Source organism: Giraffa tippelskirchi, chromosome 5, assembly GCF_054371585.1.
Source record: "Giraffa tippelskirchi isolate mGirTip1 chromosome 5, T2T-mGirTip1v1.2.pri, whole genome shotgun sequence".
Classification (NCBI taxonomy): Eukaryota; Metazoa; Chordata; class Mammalia; order Artiodactyla; family Giraffidae; genus Giraffa; species Giraffa tippelskirchi.
This window is the reverse complement of record NC_137279.1, coordinates 120,495,945-120,515,714: the sequence shown is the minus strand read 5'-3', so window position 1 is coordinate 120,515,714 and position 19,770 is coordinate 120,495,945. Positions and strand designations below refer to the sequence as shown.

The 19,770-nt window shown below is 37.8% G+C and overlaps 1 protein-coding gene and 1 long non-coding RNA gene across 41 annotated transcripts in view; one reads left to right on the top strand and one right to left on the bottom strand.

Moving 5' to 3' along the window:
• Window positions 1-19,770, bottom strand: part of LOC145507181 (uncharacterized) — a 349,446-nt gene that overhangs the window by 129,091 nt on the left and 200,585 nt on the right. The gene's annotated exons all lie outside the window — the stretch shown is intronic.
• Window positions 1-19,770, top strand: part of LOC145507178 (uncharacterized) — a 127,902-nt gene that overhangs the window by 35,298 nt on the left and 72,834 nt on the right. For 4 of the 40 annotated variants that reach the window (XR_014054656.1, XR_014054638.1, XR_014054632.1 and 1 more), the window contains one exon: window positions 18,670-18,793. The exons of 32 other annotated variants lie outside the window; for them this stretch is intronic. The gene's annotated coding sequence lies outside the window, so the exon portion shown is untranslated. Of the gene's footprint in view, window positions 1-2,478; window positions 2,650-17,485; window positions 17,722-18,254; window positions 19,666-19,770 lie in introns of those variants that run through there. 4 more of the 40 variants (XR_014054636.1, XR_014054643.1, XR_014054635.1 and 1 more) reach the window with 4 other exon arrangements.

The following is a 19,770-nucleotide window of genomic DNA, read 5'->3' as shown; positions in this document are numbered from 1 at the left end:
ACCTGGTTTAGATCCCTGGGTTGGGAAGATCCCCTGGTGGAAGAAATGGCAACCCATTACAGTATTCTTGCCTGGAGAATTTCGTGGACAGAGAAGCCTGGTGGGCTAGAGTCTATGTCACAAAGAGTCGGACACAACTGAGCGCGCACACACACACACACACACACACACACACAGTGTACCTATTATCTGCATTGTACTCACTTATGTAATTGTCAGTCTCCTTCACTAGACTGACACAGGAACCATGTATCCTCAATGAAGAGTTCATTATTTGATGCATAGAGTTCAGTTCAGTCACTCAGTTGTGTCCGACTGTTTGCGACCCCATGAAGTGCAGCACACCAGACCTCCCTGTTCATCATCAACTCCTGGAGATTACTAAAACTCATGTCCATTGAGTCGGTGATACCATCCAACCATCTCATCCTCTGTCGTCCCCTTCTCCTCCTGCCGCCAATCTTTCCCAGCATCAGGGTCTTTTCCAATGAGTCAGCTCTTTGCATGAGGTGGCCAAAGTATTGGAGTTTCAGCTTCAGCAACAGTCCTTCCAATGAACACCCAGGACTGATCTCCTTTAGGATGGACTGGCTGGATCTCCTTGCAGTCCAAGGGACTCTCAAGAGTCTTCTCCCACACCACAGTTCAAAAGCATCAATTCTGCACTCAGCTTTCTTTATAGTCCAACTCTCATATCCATACATGACTTCTGGAAAAACCATAGCCTTGATGAGACGGACCTTTGTTGCGAAAGTAATGTCTCTGCTTTTTAATATGTTGTCTAGGTTGGTCATAACTTCCCTTCCAAGGAGTAAGCGTCTTTTTATTTCATGGCTGCAGTCACCATCTGCAGTGATTTTGGAGCCCCCCAAAATAAGATCAGCCACTGTTTCCACTTTTTCCCCATCTATTTGCCATGAAGTGATGGGACCGGATGCCATGATCTTAGTTTTCTGAATGTGATGCATGGAGAGTGCTATGTAATACTTTTTGGGTAAATAAAATGAGCTAATTAATGCACAGAGGATTTTAGGGTAATAGTCTAGAAGCAGCAAGGTAAGTTAAAGGGGAGTGGTCCTTTCTTGATTGAGTAATAAAATCTAAAACCCAAGTGATTTTTATACAGGGAAAAACTGAACAGATGAGAAAAACATTGCAGATTAGACCTAGTGATTGACTGCTGTGAGCAAGAAAGAAATTGAAACAATACTATAAACTGGAACTGTAGTGATTGGAATAGTGAAATAGAGAAATCCAGAAATGTGTGTAAGGTGTGTAGTTGCATCTCTTTTTTTCTTTTCTGATATTGGTGATGCATGTCTTTTTATCTAATTTATTCCAATTTGAAGTTTATTGATTTGATTTATCTTTTCAAAGCATTTGTTTTTATTGATTTTATTTTGTTTGTTCATTTTCTTTCATTTAAGCCATTATTTTATTTCCTTTCTTCTGTTTACTTTGAGTTTCATTTTTTCTTCTGTCCTTGATTTCTTCAGTTGTATCACTGACTTTAGTGTTTTCCTCTTTTTTAATATAACACTTAATGCTATAAATTTCTCTGTAAGTAGCACTTTAGCAATGTTTCCATTTTCATTCAGTGCAAAATATATAAAGTTTTTTTCATGATTTATTCTATGGCTATAATATTTAGAGGTGTTTTAATTTCCAAATACTTAGAGATTTTTTCCCAGATATCCTCTGTTATTAATTTCTAGTTTAATCAATGGATCAGCTTGCAGTTAGAGGAAAATACTCTATTTTATTTCATTCTTTTAAAATTCACTGAGCTTGTTTTCTGGACCAGAATATGTTCTTTCATGATGAATGTTCCATTGGCACTTGAAAAGATTAGATAATCCTCTGTTGTAGGTAGAGTGTTCTGTATATGTCAGTTAGGTCAAGTTAATTGATAATGTTGTTTAGGTCTTTCTACACACTTAATGTTTTGTTTATTTGTTTGTTTCATTTGCTAGAATATCTAACTATAACTGAATTTGCATATTTCCCCCTCCATTTCTATTAATTTTAGCTTGATGTATTTTAAGTCATCAGATATAACCAAATATCTAACTATAACCAAATTTGTATATTTTTCCTCCATTTCTATTAATTTTTAGATTGATATATTTTGAAGCTCTTAGATATATATACACATTAAGATTCTTGTATCCTCCTGGACAGTTAACTCCTTTGTCATTATGAAATACATCTCTTTATCTCTGGTGTCTTCCTTGTTCTTAAATCTTATTTATTCTTACTTAACTGAAAATATAGTTATTCCACTTTTCTTTTTTGAAGAGCAACTAGTGCCACATTTAATTGTCTTTTTAATGTTATCTTCTATTCTTCAGATTCAATAAAGTCATTTTGGTTAAGGCTGACACAATTTCCCCCTAACCTTCTAGAGTTGTTCAAGATGTAAGGCCTCAGGCCTCCCTCTCCCTCTCCCCTCAGAAACGATTCATTGGTTCTTTTCAGTGGTCATGCAGGACAAAGGAGAACATCAGGGGAGTATCCAGGGATAACAGCCAGAACCACCAAACAGCAAAGAGATATCACCATATATCTAGTCTGTTTGAAAGACAAAATCCATTCAACTCAAGGCTAAAAGTTTCCTTTGAAGTACCTTCAGACCCAAGGAAGATGGAGGTGAGAGGAGAACAGGGGGCTCCTATAGCCTATGAATTTCACTAGTGCTTTAGAATAGATTCTAGGGTCAGAAGATCCCCTGGAGAAGGAAATGGCAGCCCACTCCAGTACTCTTGCCTGGAGAATTCCAAGGACAGAGGAGCCTGGCGGGCTACAGTCCATGGGATCGAAAAGAGCTGGACTCTACTGTGTGACTAACTTTCACTTTCACTTTAGAATAGATTACTACATCATCAAGGGCTTCCCTGGTGGCTTAATGGTGAGGAATCCACCTGCCCATGCAGGAGACGGGTTCGATCCCTGGGTTGGAAAGATCCCTGGAGAAGGAAATGGCTACCCATTCCAGTGTTCTCGCCTGGGAAATCCCATGGGCAAAGGAGCCTGGCAGGCTACAGTCCACTGTATTGCAAAAGAGTCATTCATGACTTAGCGACTAAACAACAACAGCAAGGAAGTTAGGGAGTGATTGGGAGTGGAGGGTATAGGCCTGCTGTTTCAGATACGGTGTCAAGGAAAGGCTCACTGAAAAGGTGGCATTTGAGCAGAGACCTGAAGGCAAGAGAGAGTCTGCCCTGAAAGTATCTGAGGAAGAAAGATCCCAGCAGAGTGGACAGGTACTAAGGTCCAAGGCAGAACTGCTTGGATATTCAAGGAATAGCAAGGAGGTTAGTCTGGTAGGAAAGGGAGAGAGGCAGGGGTTGAGAGGTCAGAGAGATGGGGGCAGGGTGGCAAATCTTATAGGGTTCTACAGATTATAGTAGGGGTTTAGGGCATTTATTCCCAGTGAGATGCCTTTGGAAGCAAGTTATCCATTTTTAATTCAAATATCCTCGAACCAAATGTCCACAAGACTTGTGTTACTTAATTAATTATTAATAGACCAATTTCTATTTTGAATTATTTTTTGAAATTAAGTGGATCATGCTATAAGCTTATTAATTTAATCTTGAGAAAGACTTGCTTGGTATTTTAGTGGGGCCTCTAGTTGCCAAAGTTCTTAGAACAGCTCAGCCATTTTTAGATTTTTATCTTTCACAGAAATGTTTGGCTGAAGTTTTTTAGCATATCAGGGCCAATACTTCTGTAAAACCATGATACATTAGGATAGTTTTCAAACAGAAGAAAGCCTGTTATAACACTCTAGCCTGTTAGCTAGAATGTTTTAGTTTAATTCAATCATTTGTTCAGCAAGCATTTACTTTGTACCCATTAAATTCCAGGAATTGTGTTAGTTGGGAATGCAAAGATATATAAAGGCTCTTTCCTTGAAGACGTCACAGTCAAATAAGTGAAGCAGGTTCACAAATAAATAATTGTACTATGATATGGCAAGTGCCTAGTACTTAGTAGATGCTTTTAGATACTTGCTAGATTGATAATGGTAGCACCAAGATGGAAGTATTTATTTTTGTCTGAGGAAGTCAGGGACAGAGGAATAATTTACAATCAACCATCAGTTTCATGAAGATAGGACATTGTCTGCCTTATTCACCCCCAGCATCTAGTACAGAATCAAACAAATAATGGGTCCTTAGTAAAAGTTTATTGAACAAATGAATGATTGAACGAGGAGATGGTTGAACAGAGTCTGAAGAAGGAGTAGGGTTTGTTTGGGAGGGAGGTGCACATTGTTGGCAAAGAGTACAATGTATGTAAAAGATATGGAGACATGGAAAAGCATAATTCCATCCCAGTAGTAATTTTAGGTTTCCATTTAAAGTACTCTGCCAAGTCCCACACTTGAGACATGATTGATACATATGCTTATTTATGGAGTGTTTCTTATGAATTTGTACACAACTAGAAACTTCCTAAAACACTAATTAGTCTATACTTATGCAGTCCATGGGGTCACAAAGAGTTGGACATGACTGAGCGACTGAAATGAACTAGCCAGTTGAAATATTTATGTTTTTAGTACAAAAAACTTTGTTGCCTAATTTCTTTTTAAAAAAAGTATATATTGTATATACTGGCTTCCCAGGTGACTCAGTGGGTAAAGAATTCACCTGCCAGTGCAGGAGATGTGGGTTTGATCCCTGTGTCAGGAAGATCCCCTGGAGGAGGGCATGACAACCCCGTCCAGTATTCTTGCCTCCAGAAGCCCGTGGACAGAGGAGCCTGGTGGACTACAGCCTATAGGGTCACAAAGAGTCAGACACAACTGAAGCAACTGAGCATGCATGCATACATGCACATAGTTGTAGGAACAACTCTGAAATCAGAACAGAACAAATAATATTATCCTAACAATACAAAGATTGATTCTCTTGGGCAAACTTAGTGGAGGAAAAAAAATCAGAATTTTCCATACAGTAAAATGTACTATTTTATTCATTAGTTGTGCGGTCAAACCTTCATCAAGGTATAACAAGCCCTGGGAGTGATTTCTATTGAATGACAAAAGAAGTAGAATAAAATTCATTTAAGACTGGCTCACACCAGCTCTCCTGCATGTGCTATAAACTGCTAAGATCAAGTCACAAAACATTATTTTGAGGAGAAAGGGTTTAGTGAACCCTAGAAATTGGGTTTGATTTATGCCAGAAAATCTGCCTTTTCACTGCTGGGATTTCTATGGAAGAAAGCCACAGTCTTTTACCAAACGGTTTCTAAGGAAACCCCTTATAGCACAGCATCTGAAAACAATTTGGTTGTTAATGAGAAATGGTTCTCACGATGGTGGGAAAGTGTTGACTGAAAGAAAAGGCTTCTAGATTTGGCAGTTAGTCTGTAAAAAGTGTCTGCTATTCTACAGTTACGTTCCTGAAATTTCTACATAGATTAAATATTTGTAGGTCTTATTTCATAGTTGTTCTTACTTGTAAATATATTCTTTTAGAATAGTTTTTGTGCTAAAAATGTAGATATGTGAACTTGCAAATATATTCAAACAAGTTGTTTCTCAGAATCTGTGCACTCTTATGGATTTTTCCAATCTGTTTTGAAATTCCAGCATGCTGTAATTTGTGTATATTTGGCATTGAATTATAAGTATATAAAAATAATTTGCATAAAAGTCTTCTAAAAGTCCTAAAGTACAGTGAAATATTTATATATTCTTTAAATCCATTTTAAAAATACATTCTGAAATGCCCTAAAAATTGTATTTGTTTTACTTCTTTAAGTTCTTCCTCAAAAGAAAGTAATTACAATATTTTAATGATAATCTCATTATAAAAATTTCAAGATTAAATTTTAATATCTAAAAAAGTACTAAACCTCGTAGCTAAAAAAAAAAAAAAAAGCTAGGATATAAACTCATTTCTCAAAATTGAATTGAATTTAGATTCCACAATAACCATACCTATATTTCCTTGAAGACTTTTAAGTTATAAAATGAAAGAAGAAATTCATACCATGATTTCAAGTAGATTTTCATCTGTGGCATGATTCAGAAACACGAATGAATATATGACAGATGCCCAAAGAGTAACCACCAGAAGTTCAGAGAAAAGCATTTAGAAATACTTCTCACCCTGGGAGCATTAAATGCTTATGAGTCTGTGTAAAAATATGATGTTCAGTTGTCACTTGAGAGCCTATGGGTGCATCACTTTGCCATGGCTGCCAGCCATCCATCTGTCTGTCCCCCGTATGTTTTCTGTTTTAGACTTTTGTACCAGGCAGAGCTGCCAAGAGTCTTCGTGTTGTCCTCAGTTGTTTTCCTCATTTGACCCCACCTCCTTTCTCTTTCTTCCCTGGTCTTTGAACTTCTTCCACTTTGGGCAGCTGCTTTCATTTGCAGCTCTGCTTTGGGCAGGGAAAAAATTCTGCCAATGAAAACAGGAAAAGTAAGAAAACAAGAGAGATTACAAGTGCTTAGCATGTGTTGCAGCTCTCTGGCAGCCCATTTTGGGGTCTTTCCGCTCACTGGGTAGCAGACTGATAAGGATCCGCTGTTGCAGACTAGCTCAAAGTGACCGGAGACCATCCCACAGGCCTTCTTTTCTCATCTAAGAAAACAAACACAGAGATCGTTTGTGTTGAAAAAAATTGGAAGGTGTTATATTTTGTGTTTACTCACCCAGTCCATACTCTGAGAGCATATACTCTCCATCCAGTTTGGTCAGACCTATACAACTATCAGTATTTCTTGGTTACAATAATAATTTATATATTATTTTTGACTGACATTTAGGTGGAAGGAAAATGACCCTTTTTTCTCTTCTCCCTTATTCCCTATAATACAGAAATTCAGAGGACAGAAACTTCTTATTTAACTTTCTCACAGTGGTATATGATAGACAAACATATATATGAGAGCATTTTGTAAATATTAGTCCATGAAGAGAAAGAAGCTGTTTTACTGAATAGTAATACCTTTATTCATGTAACAAACCTCTAATGAATGCACTATTTTGTGATAAGGTGCCAGGCCCTTAGGGATAAAATGATGAATAAGACAAGGGACCCTGTCCTCCAGAAGATCTCACAGTCTAGAGGAGGAAAGAAAGATGTAGAAGATAAATTATAATACAACTTTATGTAAATGAGCTAAGAGTGTTCTTACTGGAACACTTAATTTCTGAAATTGATAGAACTTAACCAGTTACATGAAAACCCGGGGAAAGCGCTTAGTATAGTCCTTAACAGATTGAAAGCATTCAAGAGATGTTAACTATATCCACGAATATCTTTACCTTTCCTCTTTCCGTATTCTCATGCCAATAATGAGTGTGTATTTTTTAGGAGAAATGAGATGTCTGTGTTAGCATTCTATTGTAACTTGTGTTCAACCACAGTTCCTAAATAACACATGTGATGATAAATACAAAGATATGTGAAAAATTGTCTATTAGCTAAGAGAACATGGAAGGCTTTTCATTTTGCTTCCACATTTCCATTTCAGTAGCTTTTCCTTTTTGGAAAATGAGTACTCAACTGTATAATGAAACTTTTTATTTAAGCAAGGTAGGGTTTGGTGGATTTGGCTCTGGATGACCATCTAATACTGACATTAATATTCCGTTAACTTCTGAATATTAGAGATTTCTTAACCTTAGCAATATTGACATTTTGGGCCAGACAGATTTTTGTTGGGCGGAGCTGACCTGGTCATTATGGGATGTTTGGCAGCATCCCTAGCTTTTACCTCCTCGACGCCAGCACCCTTGTCAGTTGTGACACCCCAAAATGACTCCAGGTACTGTCAAATGTCCTATGGGGGGCATATCACCCCTAATTGAGAACTGCTTTTGATCATCTGGCCATTGATTTTAAGCCTGTGGGACAGTGTAAGTTGACCATTGTACAACTTTTCTTCCAGTAGGGTAGGTCTTCAGTCAGACATGCTCCTTCATACATTCAAAGCCTGATACATTCAGTAGCCTCAGAGAGGTACTGGCAAAACCATGATCAGTAAGTTTGTTCTTGTCCTGAAGTAGCTCTTGTCTCAAAATTTGTAAATTAGGTTGATTCTTCAGGTTTTGTAAATGTACGAAGTGACTCTTAGTAACACTTTGAAGCAGTGTCCTGAACTTCTGAGTTAGCTGGACTAAATTTCTCAAATCAGGTATTATTATGTGGTATCAAAATACTTCCTCAGCAGTGGACAAATGTCTATAATTTTCTTCAGACTATATATTAAAGTTTTTTGTGCATGTAATAAATTGAAATTCATTGCTCTATTTTCCTACCAAGATATTTAATTATTTATTTTTATGTTAAGTCTTTTTCTTTCAAATCTTATAAATGAACACTTGTGTTATGGATTTGGAGGGTAATAACAGCACCTGTCTTGATACATAGAATTCTTATTGTTTGGACAGCTGTCTACATTGGACATTTGTACAGGCACATTCAATTTTGAAAGAATAATTGTGTGATAAAAAAATCTTATAATTGTGTAACTGAATCTAAACTGAGTGTTCAGCTCATCAAGTACATAAAAACCTTAAAAAGTATCTGCATTTAGTTTATGTTTTCCAATTTCTCCATCTCTTTTTTGTTGTTATTGTCATTGTTGTTCTTTCTCAAACCTTTATCAAGTGTAGTAGAGAGGCTTTTGAATACATATATATATAGTATGTATAATATAATATGCATATTTTAGAAAATTTATTAATTTTTGCCTAGCTAAAAAATTTATGACCTTTTGGTTTCACTTGTTTGACTTAGTATGAATAGAGTGGTAGATTTCTAATTTATATTCTCTCAAGACTTTGATATATTTCCATGTATTTTGGCATCTAGTATTACTGCTAAAATCTAGAAAATTTATTATCTTAGTGATTTAAAAATTTTGAATGAGGCTTGAAACTTCTAATCCAATTCTGAAACTATAAAGAAGTATTATGTTGTAAAAAAAAAAAAACAAACAGGAAATTACCATGTGATATACTATTATGAGCTAAAGTACAAATTTTGTTCAAATTTCACAAAACTTTATGCTGTTGCCTATTATCTGTTTTCATATCTTACTCAAGACTCCACATTGAGTAGCTTCAGCTGCATGCAACAAATTCTGGTAACTTTTCTTTTCATTTTTATTCTTTTACAAATATTTTCTAATTTTCCTTGTTACAGCTTATTAGATACATCCATCATTTAAAGTGGACATTTAATTTCCATATACATGGGATTTTTAAAACTAGCTTTGATATTAGTTTCTCGTTTTGATATTAATTCCTCATTTAAGTGCTTTCTTCTCTGCAATCACCCTCTGTATTTTTTCAGTCTTCTAACTTTATTGAGGCTTTTAATGGCTAAGTCAAATATCTCTATCTCTCAATGTGGTAAATGTCACATTGCACTTGAAAATATGTGTTATTTTCAAATATCTTTTGATAATATTGATTTTTGACATAATCCCAAAGTAATAAGAGAGCAGACTCTGTATGATTTCAATACCTTTAGACCATGAAATTTTTGCACCTTGTTTTATGTCCCTGGACAAAGGACCTGGAGAGACATTTTTTCAAAGACACACAAATGACTAACAGGTGTATGAAAAGTTATTCAATATCGCTAATCCTCAGAGAAATGCAAATCAAAACCACAATGATATGTCACCTCACAGCTTTTAGGACAGCTATTATCAAAAGTACTAGAGATAAGCATTGGCAAGAATGTGGAGAAAGGGAATCCTTGTGTACTGTTACTGAAATGTAGATTGATAGAGGCACTATGGAAAACAACATCGGGGGTTCCTCTAAAAGCTAAGAATAGAACCACCATATGATCCAGCATTCCCACTTCTAAATGGGAAATGATCTGTCTCTTGAAGAGGTATCTGCACTTCCATATTCATTGCAGCATATTTACAGTAGCCAAGATGTGCAAACAACAGGTCTGTCTATGAATGAATAAATTAAAAAATTGTATATATATTTTACATAATGTGTATATATATATATACACACACACACATATATAAATATTATTCAGTCATTGAAAAGGAATCCTGCCATTTGTGATGACATGGAATGCATTGTTATTCAGTTGTGTCCAACTCTTTGCGACCCCATGGACTGCAGCACGTTAGGCTTCCCTGTCCTTCATTATCTCCTGGAGTTTGCTCAAACTCATGACCATTGAACCAGTGATGCCATGCAACCATCTCATCCTCTGTTGTCCCCTTCTCCTCCTGCTTTCAATCTTTCCCAGCATCAAGGTCTTTTCCAATGAGTTGGCTCTTTGCATCAGGTGGCCAAACTGTTGGAGCTTCAGCTTCAGCATCAGACCTTCCAATGAATATAGAAGGTATTATGCTAGGTGAAATAAGCTCGACACAGAAAGACAAACAGTGTATGATCTCACATATACATGGAATCTAAAAAAAAATCAAATTCTTAGAATAAGAGAATAGACTGGTGGTTGCCAGGAGCTAGAGAAGAGTGGAGAGATGTTGGTCAAAGGGTACAAACTTTCATTTATAAGATAAATAAGTTCTGAGGATCCATTGTACAGCATGATAATTATAGTCAATGATACCATAATGGTATACTTGAAATTTGCCAAGGAAGTAAATCTTAAGTGTTCTCACCACACACACTAAAAAGATAACTATGCAAAGTGATGATGTCTGTATTAAATTAACTTGGTTGTAGTAATCATTCCACCATATATAATATATGAAATCATCAGAGTGTACTTCTTAAAAAAATCTTGTTGTACAACCTAAATGTATACAATTTTTTTGAGTTAATTAATAACTCAATATTAAAGCTTAAAGATGAACTCCCCAGGTCGGTAGGTGCCCAATATGCTACTGGAGATAGTGGAGAAATAACTCCTGAAAGAAAGAAAGGACAGAACCAAAGCAAAAACAACACCCAGTTGTGGGTGTGACTGGTGATAGAAGCAAGGTCCCATGCTGTAAAGAGCAATATTGCATAGAAACCTGGAATATTAGGTCCATGAATCAAGGCAAATTGGAAGTGGTCAAACAGGAGATGGCAAGAGTGAACGTTGACATTCTAGGAATCAGCAATCTAAAATGGACTGGAATGGATGAATTTAACTCAGATGACCATCATATCTACTATTGTGGGCAGGAATCCCTTAGAAGAAATGAAGTAGTCATCATAGTCAGTAAAAGAGTCTGAAATGCAGTACTTGGATGCAACCTCAAAAACGACAGAATGATCTCTGTTAAGGCAAACCATTCAATATCACGGTAATCCAAGTCTATGCCCCGACCAATAACACTGAAGAAGCTGAACTTGAACGGTTCTATGAAGACCTACAAGACCTTTTAGAACTAACACCCAAAAAAGATGTCCTTTTCATTATAGGGGACTGGAATGCAAAAGTAGGAAGTCAGGAAACACCTGGCGTAACGGGCAAATTTGGCCTTTGAGTACAGAATGAAGCAGGGCAAAGGCTAATAGAGTTTTGCCAAGAGAATGTACTGGTCATAGCAAACACCCTCTTCCAACAACACAAGAGAAGACTCTACACATGGACATCACTAGATGATCAACACCAAAATCAGATTGATTATATTCTTTGCAGCCAAAGATGGAGAAGCTCTATACAGTCAGCAAAAACAAGACCGGGAGCAGACTGTGGCTCAGATCATGAACTCCTTATTGCCAAATTCAGACTTAAATTGAAGAAAGTAGGGAAAACCACTAGACCATTCAGGTATGACCTACACCAAATCCCTTGATTATACAGTGGAAGTGACAAATAGATTTAAGGGACTAGATCTGATAGACAGAATGCCTGGTGAACTATGGACAGAGGTTCGTGACACTGTACAGGAGACAGGGATCAAGACCATCCCTATGGAAAAGAAATGCAAAAAAGCAAAATGGCTGTCTGAGGAGGCCTTACAAATAGCTGGGAAAAGAAGAGAAGCAAAAAGCAAAGGAGAAAAGGAAAGATATTCGCATCTGAATGCTGAGTTCCAAAGAATAGCAAGGAGAGATAAGAAAGCCTTCCTCAAAAAAAAAAAAAAAAGAAAGAAAGCCTTCCTCAGTGATCACTGCAAAGAAATAGAGGAAAACAACAGAATGGGAAAGATTAGAGATCTCTTCAAGAAAATTAGAGATACCAAGGGAACATTTCATGCAAAGATGGACTCGATAAAGGACAGAAATGGTATGGACCTAACGGAAGCAGAAGATATTAAGAAGTGGCAAGAATACACAGAAGAACTGTACAGAAAAGATCTTCATGACCCAGATAATCACGATAGTGTGATCGATCACTCACCTAGAGCCAGACGTCCTGGAATGTGAAGTCAAGTGGGCCTTAGAAAGCATCACTACGAACAAAGCTAGTGGAGGTGATGGAACTCCAGTTGAGCTATTTCAAATCCTCAAAGATGATGCTGTGAAAGTGCTGCACTCGATATGCCAGCACATCTGGAATACTCAGCGGTGGCCACAGGACTGGAAAAGGTCAGTTTTCATTCCAGTCCCAAAGAAAGGCAATGCCAAAGAATGATCAAACTACCGCACAATTGCACTCATCTCACACGCTAGTAAAGTAATGCTCAAAATTCTCCAAGCCAGGCTTCAGCATACGTGAACCATGAACTTCCAGATGTTCAAGCTGGTTTTAGAAAAGGCAGAGGAACCAGAGATCAAATTGCCAACATCCGCTGGATCATCGAAAAAGCAAGAAAGTTTCATAAAAACATCTATTTCTGCTTTATTGACTATGCCAAAGCCTTTGACTGTGTGGATCACAATAAACTGTGGAAAATTCTTCAAGAGATGAGCATACCAGACCACCAGACCTGTCTCTTGAGAAACCTGTATGCAGATCAGGAAGCAACAGTTAGAACTGAACATGGAACAACAGACTAGTTCCAAATAGGAAAAGGAGTACATCAAGGCTGTATATTGTCACCCTGCTTATTTAACTTATATGCAGAGTACATCATGAGAAATGCTGGGCTGGATGAAGCACAAGCTGGAATCAAGATTGCCGTGAGAAATATCAATAACCTCAGATATGCAGATGACACCACCCTTATGGCAGAAAGTGAAGAAGAACTAAAGAGCCTCTTGATGAAAGTGAAAGAGGAGAGTGAAAAAGTTGGCTTAAAGCTCAACATTCAGAAAACTAAGATCATGGCATCTGGTCCCATCACTTCATGGCAAAGAGATGGGGAAACAGTGGCAACAGTGGCTGACTTTATTTTTTTGGGCTCCAAAATCACTGCAGATGGTGACTGCAGCCATGAAATTAAAAGACGCTTACTCCTTGGAAGGAAAGTTGTGACCAACCTAGACAGCATATTAGAAAGCAGAGACTTTACTTTGTCAACAAAGGCTATGGTTTTTCCAGTAGTCATGTATGGATGTGAGAGTTGGACTATAAGGAAAGCTGAGTGCCAAAGAACTGATGCTTTTGAACTGTGGTGTTGGAGAAGACTCTTGAGGGTCCCTTGGACTGCAAGGAGATCCAACCAGTCCATCCTAAAGGAGATCAGTCCTGGGTGTTCATTGGAAGGACTGATGTTGAAGTTGAAACTCCAATACTTTGGCCACCTGATGCGAAGAGCTGACTCATTGGAAAAGACCCTAATGCTGGGAAGGATTGGGGGCAGGAGGAGAAGGGGACAACAGAGGATGAGATGGTTGGATGGCATCACCGACTCAATGGACATGAGTTTGGGTAAACTCCGGAAGTTGATGAACGACAGGGAGGCTTGGCATACTGCGGTTCATGGGGTCGCACAGAGTCGGACACGACTGAGCGACTGAAGTGACTGACTGAAAGCTTAAAGAGGGCTTCCCTGGTAGCTCAGGTGGTAATGAATCTGTCTCCAATGTGGGAGACCTGAATATCATCCCCTGGAGAAGGGGATGGCTACCCACTCCAATATTCTTGCCTGGAGAATTCCATGGACAGGAGGCTGTAGCCTGGCAGGCTATACAGTCCATGGCGTCGCAAAGAGTTGGACACGACTGAGTGACTAACACTTAAACTAAATTTAACCTAACTCAATAAGCTAGAAAATAAATGTGTTTGTTTTCAAAGCTATCTGCTGCTCTGAGATGACAACTTAAACATTTTGGTCTTTGCAATACAGATATAATAGAGACTTCTGATTTGTTTGAAATAGATTCCAATGATCCATTCTAATGTATTATGGTGAGAGGAATAAAGGAAAATTTCTCTAATTTCATTTATTTGAAAGATTTCCCTATTGTCTTAGCCTAGTTTCTCCCTAAATAGAAAGACGGAATATGTTAAAATGATATAATGTTATTTAAACAATAATACTATCCCTGTTCTGAAGTCACCATACTTTAAGTGATTCAAGATACCTGGCTTTTGTTTTGTAAAACTTATCTAAGCCACAAGGCTACATTAACTTTGGCAGAAAATCTGAGAAGAGAGGTATTTTTAAAACAATGCATTTTTGTAATGAAAACTATTGATGTATTTCCTTGTTCACCATGTATGGCAATGATCTTTTGTTCCTTGATAAAATACAATTAGCATATTTCAATGCTGAGCATGTATTATAACTTGTTTTTTTTTTTTGAGATAAATTATGTAGCATATTTTTATGTGCGTGGAAGAAAGGGCATGAGAGAGAAGAGAAAATTGAATTGAATCCTTTGGAAATCTAATCAATAAATACTCAAACTTAACTAAATAGTTAAGTTTCAAGTCAGAAGTTCATTTAGTTGAGAAACTTAGGAGAGGGTGGTGTCCTACTAATAGCAGTATTGCTAGGACTTCCCTGGTAGTCCAGTGGCTAAGATTCTGCCCTTCCAACTGCAGGGGGCAGTGGTTCAATTCCTGGTCAGGGAACTAAGATCCCACATGCTGCATGGCCAAAATAATAATAATAATCGAACCATTATTATCATTTTACTGGTGAGGAAACTGAGACGCAGGAGATTTATTCAGTACTGTCTCTCAGACTCTTATCCTTTGAAAAAATTACTTCCTTTGAAATTTCACAAGTAGAGCAAAGTGGTACATTGCCACACAGAATATAACACGGGATATATCCCAAAGTGGGTATAACCACTTAGGCAAATTTTTGTTCTAGGCAACCCAGTTCAGATACTCCATTGCTTCTTGCCTGATATGCTCTAAATGTCTAAACATCTCTAAATGTCTGTTACAGGATGAACGAATATGAAAATTTTCTCTTGGACATATACCTGATTTTTAGGCTAAAAGTAGAAAATACAATTTGCTTTAAAGAAATACATTTTAGGGACTTCTCTGTGGTCCAGTGGTTAAGAATTTGCCTTGCAATGCAAGGGACACAGGTTCAATCCCCGGTCGGGGAACTCAGATCCCACATGCCTCAGAGCAGCTAAGTCCACTAACCACAACTACTACCAAGCCCTAGTGCCACAACTAGAGAATCCATACACCAGCCACTAAATATCCTGCATGATCCAAAGAAGATCTTGTATGCCACAACTAAGACCCAAAGCAGCCAAATAAATTTTTAAAAATACTTAGTAATTAAAAAGATTATTTAAAAAATACATTTTATAAATGACTTGTCCTTGACAATCATTTCAGTAATATTCTAAGAAGCAGCTATATATAACTGAAACTATATATATGTATATGTATATATAACCAGATAAATATATAACCAGAAACTAACACAACATTGTTAGTCAACTATATTTCAATAAAACAGATTTTTAAAACTGAGGCCTGGTCAAAGAATCAGTACATTTTCAAAAGTAAATCAATTTTCACATCACAGGCCAGAGCAAATGTGTTATTCTCACATCATGTCTATCATACAGACACGACCCTTAAATTATAAGTACATATAAGCTGTTGAAACCTCAAGGCTTGGTGCCTTAGGACCCCTGTTCTCTGAGAGCAGCGAGTATAGTGAAGACCATCTGCTTTGGAATCAGACTGACCTCAAGTTGAATCATAGCTTTGTGGCTTATTAGGTGCATGACCATGGAATTCCTCAGTTGTGATCAGAAAATGAGAATAATTATGTTCAGCTATAGGCTTGTTTTGGAGAAGGCAATGGCACCCCATTCCAGTACTCTTGCCTGGAAAATCCCATGGACAGAGGAGCCTGGTAGGCTGCAGTCCATGGGGTCGCTAAGAGTCGGACACAACTGAGTAACTTCACTTTCACTTTTCACTTTCCTGCATTGGAGAAGGAAATGGCAACCCACTCCAGTGTTCTTGCCTGGAGAATCCCAGGGATGGGGGAGCCTGGTGGGCTGCCATCTATGGGGTCGCACAGAGTCGGACACAACTGAAGCGACTTAGCAGCAGCAGCATAGGCTTGTTTTGTGGGTTAAAGAAAAAGTATATATACAGGCTAACATAAAACAGATTGTATTAACATTCTCAGTTGCAGGCGTATACGAAGCAAAGGAAAGAAGAAAGGGAAAAGGGAGGGAAGGAAAAGAAAACTGGCTAAAACTTAAAAATATTAATTAATATTAAAGATTCAAACAGTACTCTCAGATTTGATTTTGATGCATTTCTTCAACTGCTTTTCTTGATATTTGCTTTATTTTGAAAGAAGTTCTTAATGCTGACTCTTACCACCTCTATATTAACATCTTACTGGTTTCCAATTTAAAAGGAAAAAAGGGTCAGCTCCTCTCAGAAAAACCCACAAAAGTCTTGGCCTTACCTTGATTAAATTCATATTTGCATGTTTCCAGCCCCCAAATAATTGTTTTAAATAAGTCCAACCTAGATCACATACCTACCTCCAGAATCTGGGATGATTTCAGTTCCATCCAAAGCATAAGGACAAAAGGCACAGGGAACATTGTTCCCTAGAGGAAAAGTGTAGATTTATTATTAGAAGAAAAGAGAATGACTCTTGGATGGCAGTTTCAGAAAAACATCTATTACACTCTCATTTGGGCTTCCCTGGTGGCTCAGATGGTAAAGAATCCACCTGCAGTGTAGGAGACCTAAGTTCAGTCTCTGGGTTGGGAAAATCCCCTGAAGAAGGGAAAGGGTACTCACTTCAATATTCTTGCCTGGACAATTCCATGGACAGAGAGGAGCCTAGCAGGCTACAATCCACGGGGTCACAAAGAGTTGGACGTGACTGAGTGACTAAGCACATTGTCATTTAATTTAATGGCAGTTGTTATTATTGTATGCAATTTTAGGTCACTTACAAAATCCTATTAATCCCATTATGTAAAAAAAAAAAAATCATTCTATTTAACAACTTTACTCAGAAAATATATTCGTATTTCCAGTTTTGGATATTGCAATACACCCCCCCTTCCCTTGATTCAAGGTGGGCATAGTGAGCAAGAATTCCATCACATACCTAAGTGGAACTCTCATCTGACTTTTTGTTTGTTTGTGTTTTGTTTTTGTTTTCTTGGTTTTGAATCCTTACTTCTTCATATAACTTTTATGAACCTCGGGTTTTCTTGTTATTTTCTAGGGAGTGAGTGAGTAAAAGTCGCTCAGTCATGTCTGATTCTTTGTGACTCCATGGACTATACAGTCCATGGAATTCTCCAGACCAGAATACTGGAGTGGGTAGCCGTTCTCTTCTCCAGGGAATCTTCCCAACCCAGAAGATGGAGCCCGGATCTCCCACATTTCAAGCAGATTCTTTACCTTCTGAGCCACCAGGGAAGGGAGTAACCCAACCAAATTTCTTTACTTTTGACCAAGGTATTGCTACTCCTTGTAGAATATAATCAATTATTATAACTTTGCTTCCTTCCTTTGTTCCAGAAGCCAGAACCTGTAACTTTTTTTTTAGTAACTCCAAAAAAATATCTTTTATCTAAGTTATTTTTGGTTGTTGTTGTTTAGCTGCTAATAACTATATAGAAACCACCACTTCTGGTTTCTCCTTTTTCATTTTGACTCTAGAGGGAAAGACAGGGTACATATAGGTGTTCATTGTAGGCTCCACAGGAACTGAAATAAGGTGCATGGGCATCTTGGATGTAGTGACTGTGGAGGGAGTCAGCCTAGATCTTTGCAAATAAGGAGGGAGTGACGGAGTTAGGAAAGATTAAGGAAGCTATTTCTCAAATAGATGGGTGATAGTACTAAGGAATTCCTTTTTTTAAACTTTACTTATTTAGACTGTGCTGGGTCTTCATTGCTGTGTGCGGTCTTTCTCTAGCTGTGGTGACCTGGGCTGCTTTCTAGTTGCGGTGTGTGGGCTCTCATTGTGGTGTCTTCTCTTGTTGCAGAGCGTGGGCTGTAGAGCTTGCGGGCATCAGTAGTTGTGGTGCATGGGCTTGGTTGTCCTGTAGCATGTGGAATCTTCCTGGACCAAGGATTGAACCCATGTCCCCTGAGTTGGCAGGCAGATTCTTAACCACTGGGCCACCAGGGAAGTCTACGGAAATCTTAACACATGGGTAATTGTACTGAAGAGCAGAGAGTCTGCAAATTGTTCACAACAACCCAACCCTGAGGTGTAGGTAGGTAGAACTATTGGTTCCATTTTATGCACAAGAAAACTCAGGAACAGAGAGATTAAGTCGTGGAGCCAGGATTCAAATTTCCTAATTCATTGTCAAAGCCTAAATTCTCAAAATTGCAAATCTCTTCACAAACTTCAGGAATTAAGGCACCTACAATTCTCTTGCTTTCTTGCTTTAGATTTCTTGTGCTGCAGTGCATGGGGTCACAAATAGTCGGACACGACAGCGACTGAACAACAGCAACAAGAAGAAATCCAAGTCTTGGGGTGGTTTGAAGTCTTATAAATACCTCTGGATCAAAAGTATATCCTTTTTTTCCAGATCTTACTCAAATCTCAGTTATTATTTAGTCCCTGTATCTCCATTAAAACGTATTTGTAGCTGGACAAAGAAATAAAGCTTTATATGAACAGCTTCTATTAGAGCAATAATTATAGTAGTGACCATATTGCAATCATGATGCAAGAGGAATATGGCTATGAGCACTTTATGCTTATTTTCTCCTCTCAGCCTTTCCACAACCTGATGAGGTAGACTACTATTATTTCTACTGTAAGTATATAATATTGTTATGTAATAAAATTCTTAGAGTACCTGTATGGTCATTATGCCATGCTTATATAATAAAACTACAACTCTGGATATGTGACAAGCTTAATAGATATTTACTTAATGAAAACATGAAGGGGTTAATTAGCAATTATCCGGCTGCAGCTTTAGCCCTTCAAGAGTTCCTGGGAAAAGAGGAACTGTCCTCTGTCAGTGCTCTGTCAGAGGTGGTTTCACTTGACTTAGACAGTTTTCTTTCTTTCTTTATTCTTCCATAATGATTCAGTTTCAGAATTGTTCTTTAATCTTTAATATCTCCATTAAGAAGAGTTTCTATCAAGTGCTTCAAAAGTACACAGTTCGAGGGAGCACTGCTTGTCCCCGGCTGGCTAGTGAAGTGGAGGAGGCAGGCATCTCAGCCAGCCCCTGAATGCTTGCTCAGAAATGCAGGCTGATGGGCAAGCACATGCCAAGAGCCCATCTCCTTTCTACCACATTACTCTCTTTTCACTGGGTTTCTGTGTGTCCTTTGTAGTCCAACCTGCAAGCTACTTTGAGACAAAGATAGATCCATCTCTGGCCAATCTAGGAATAAATTAGTTCCCTTGCTAAAAAAAAAAAAAAATATGAGAGAACCTTTAAATATTGAACTTGTGGGTCAAAAATTTGAAATTCCTTTCCTCTCAGATTAAAATCCTTTGACTTTGTCTGAAGCCATTGCATTAGATGA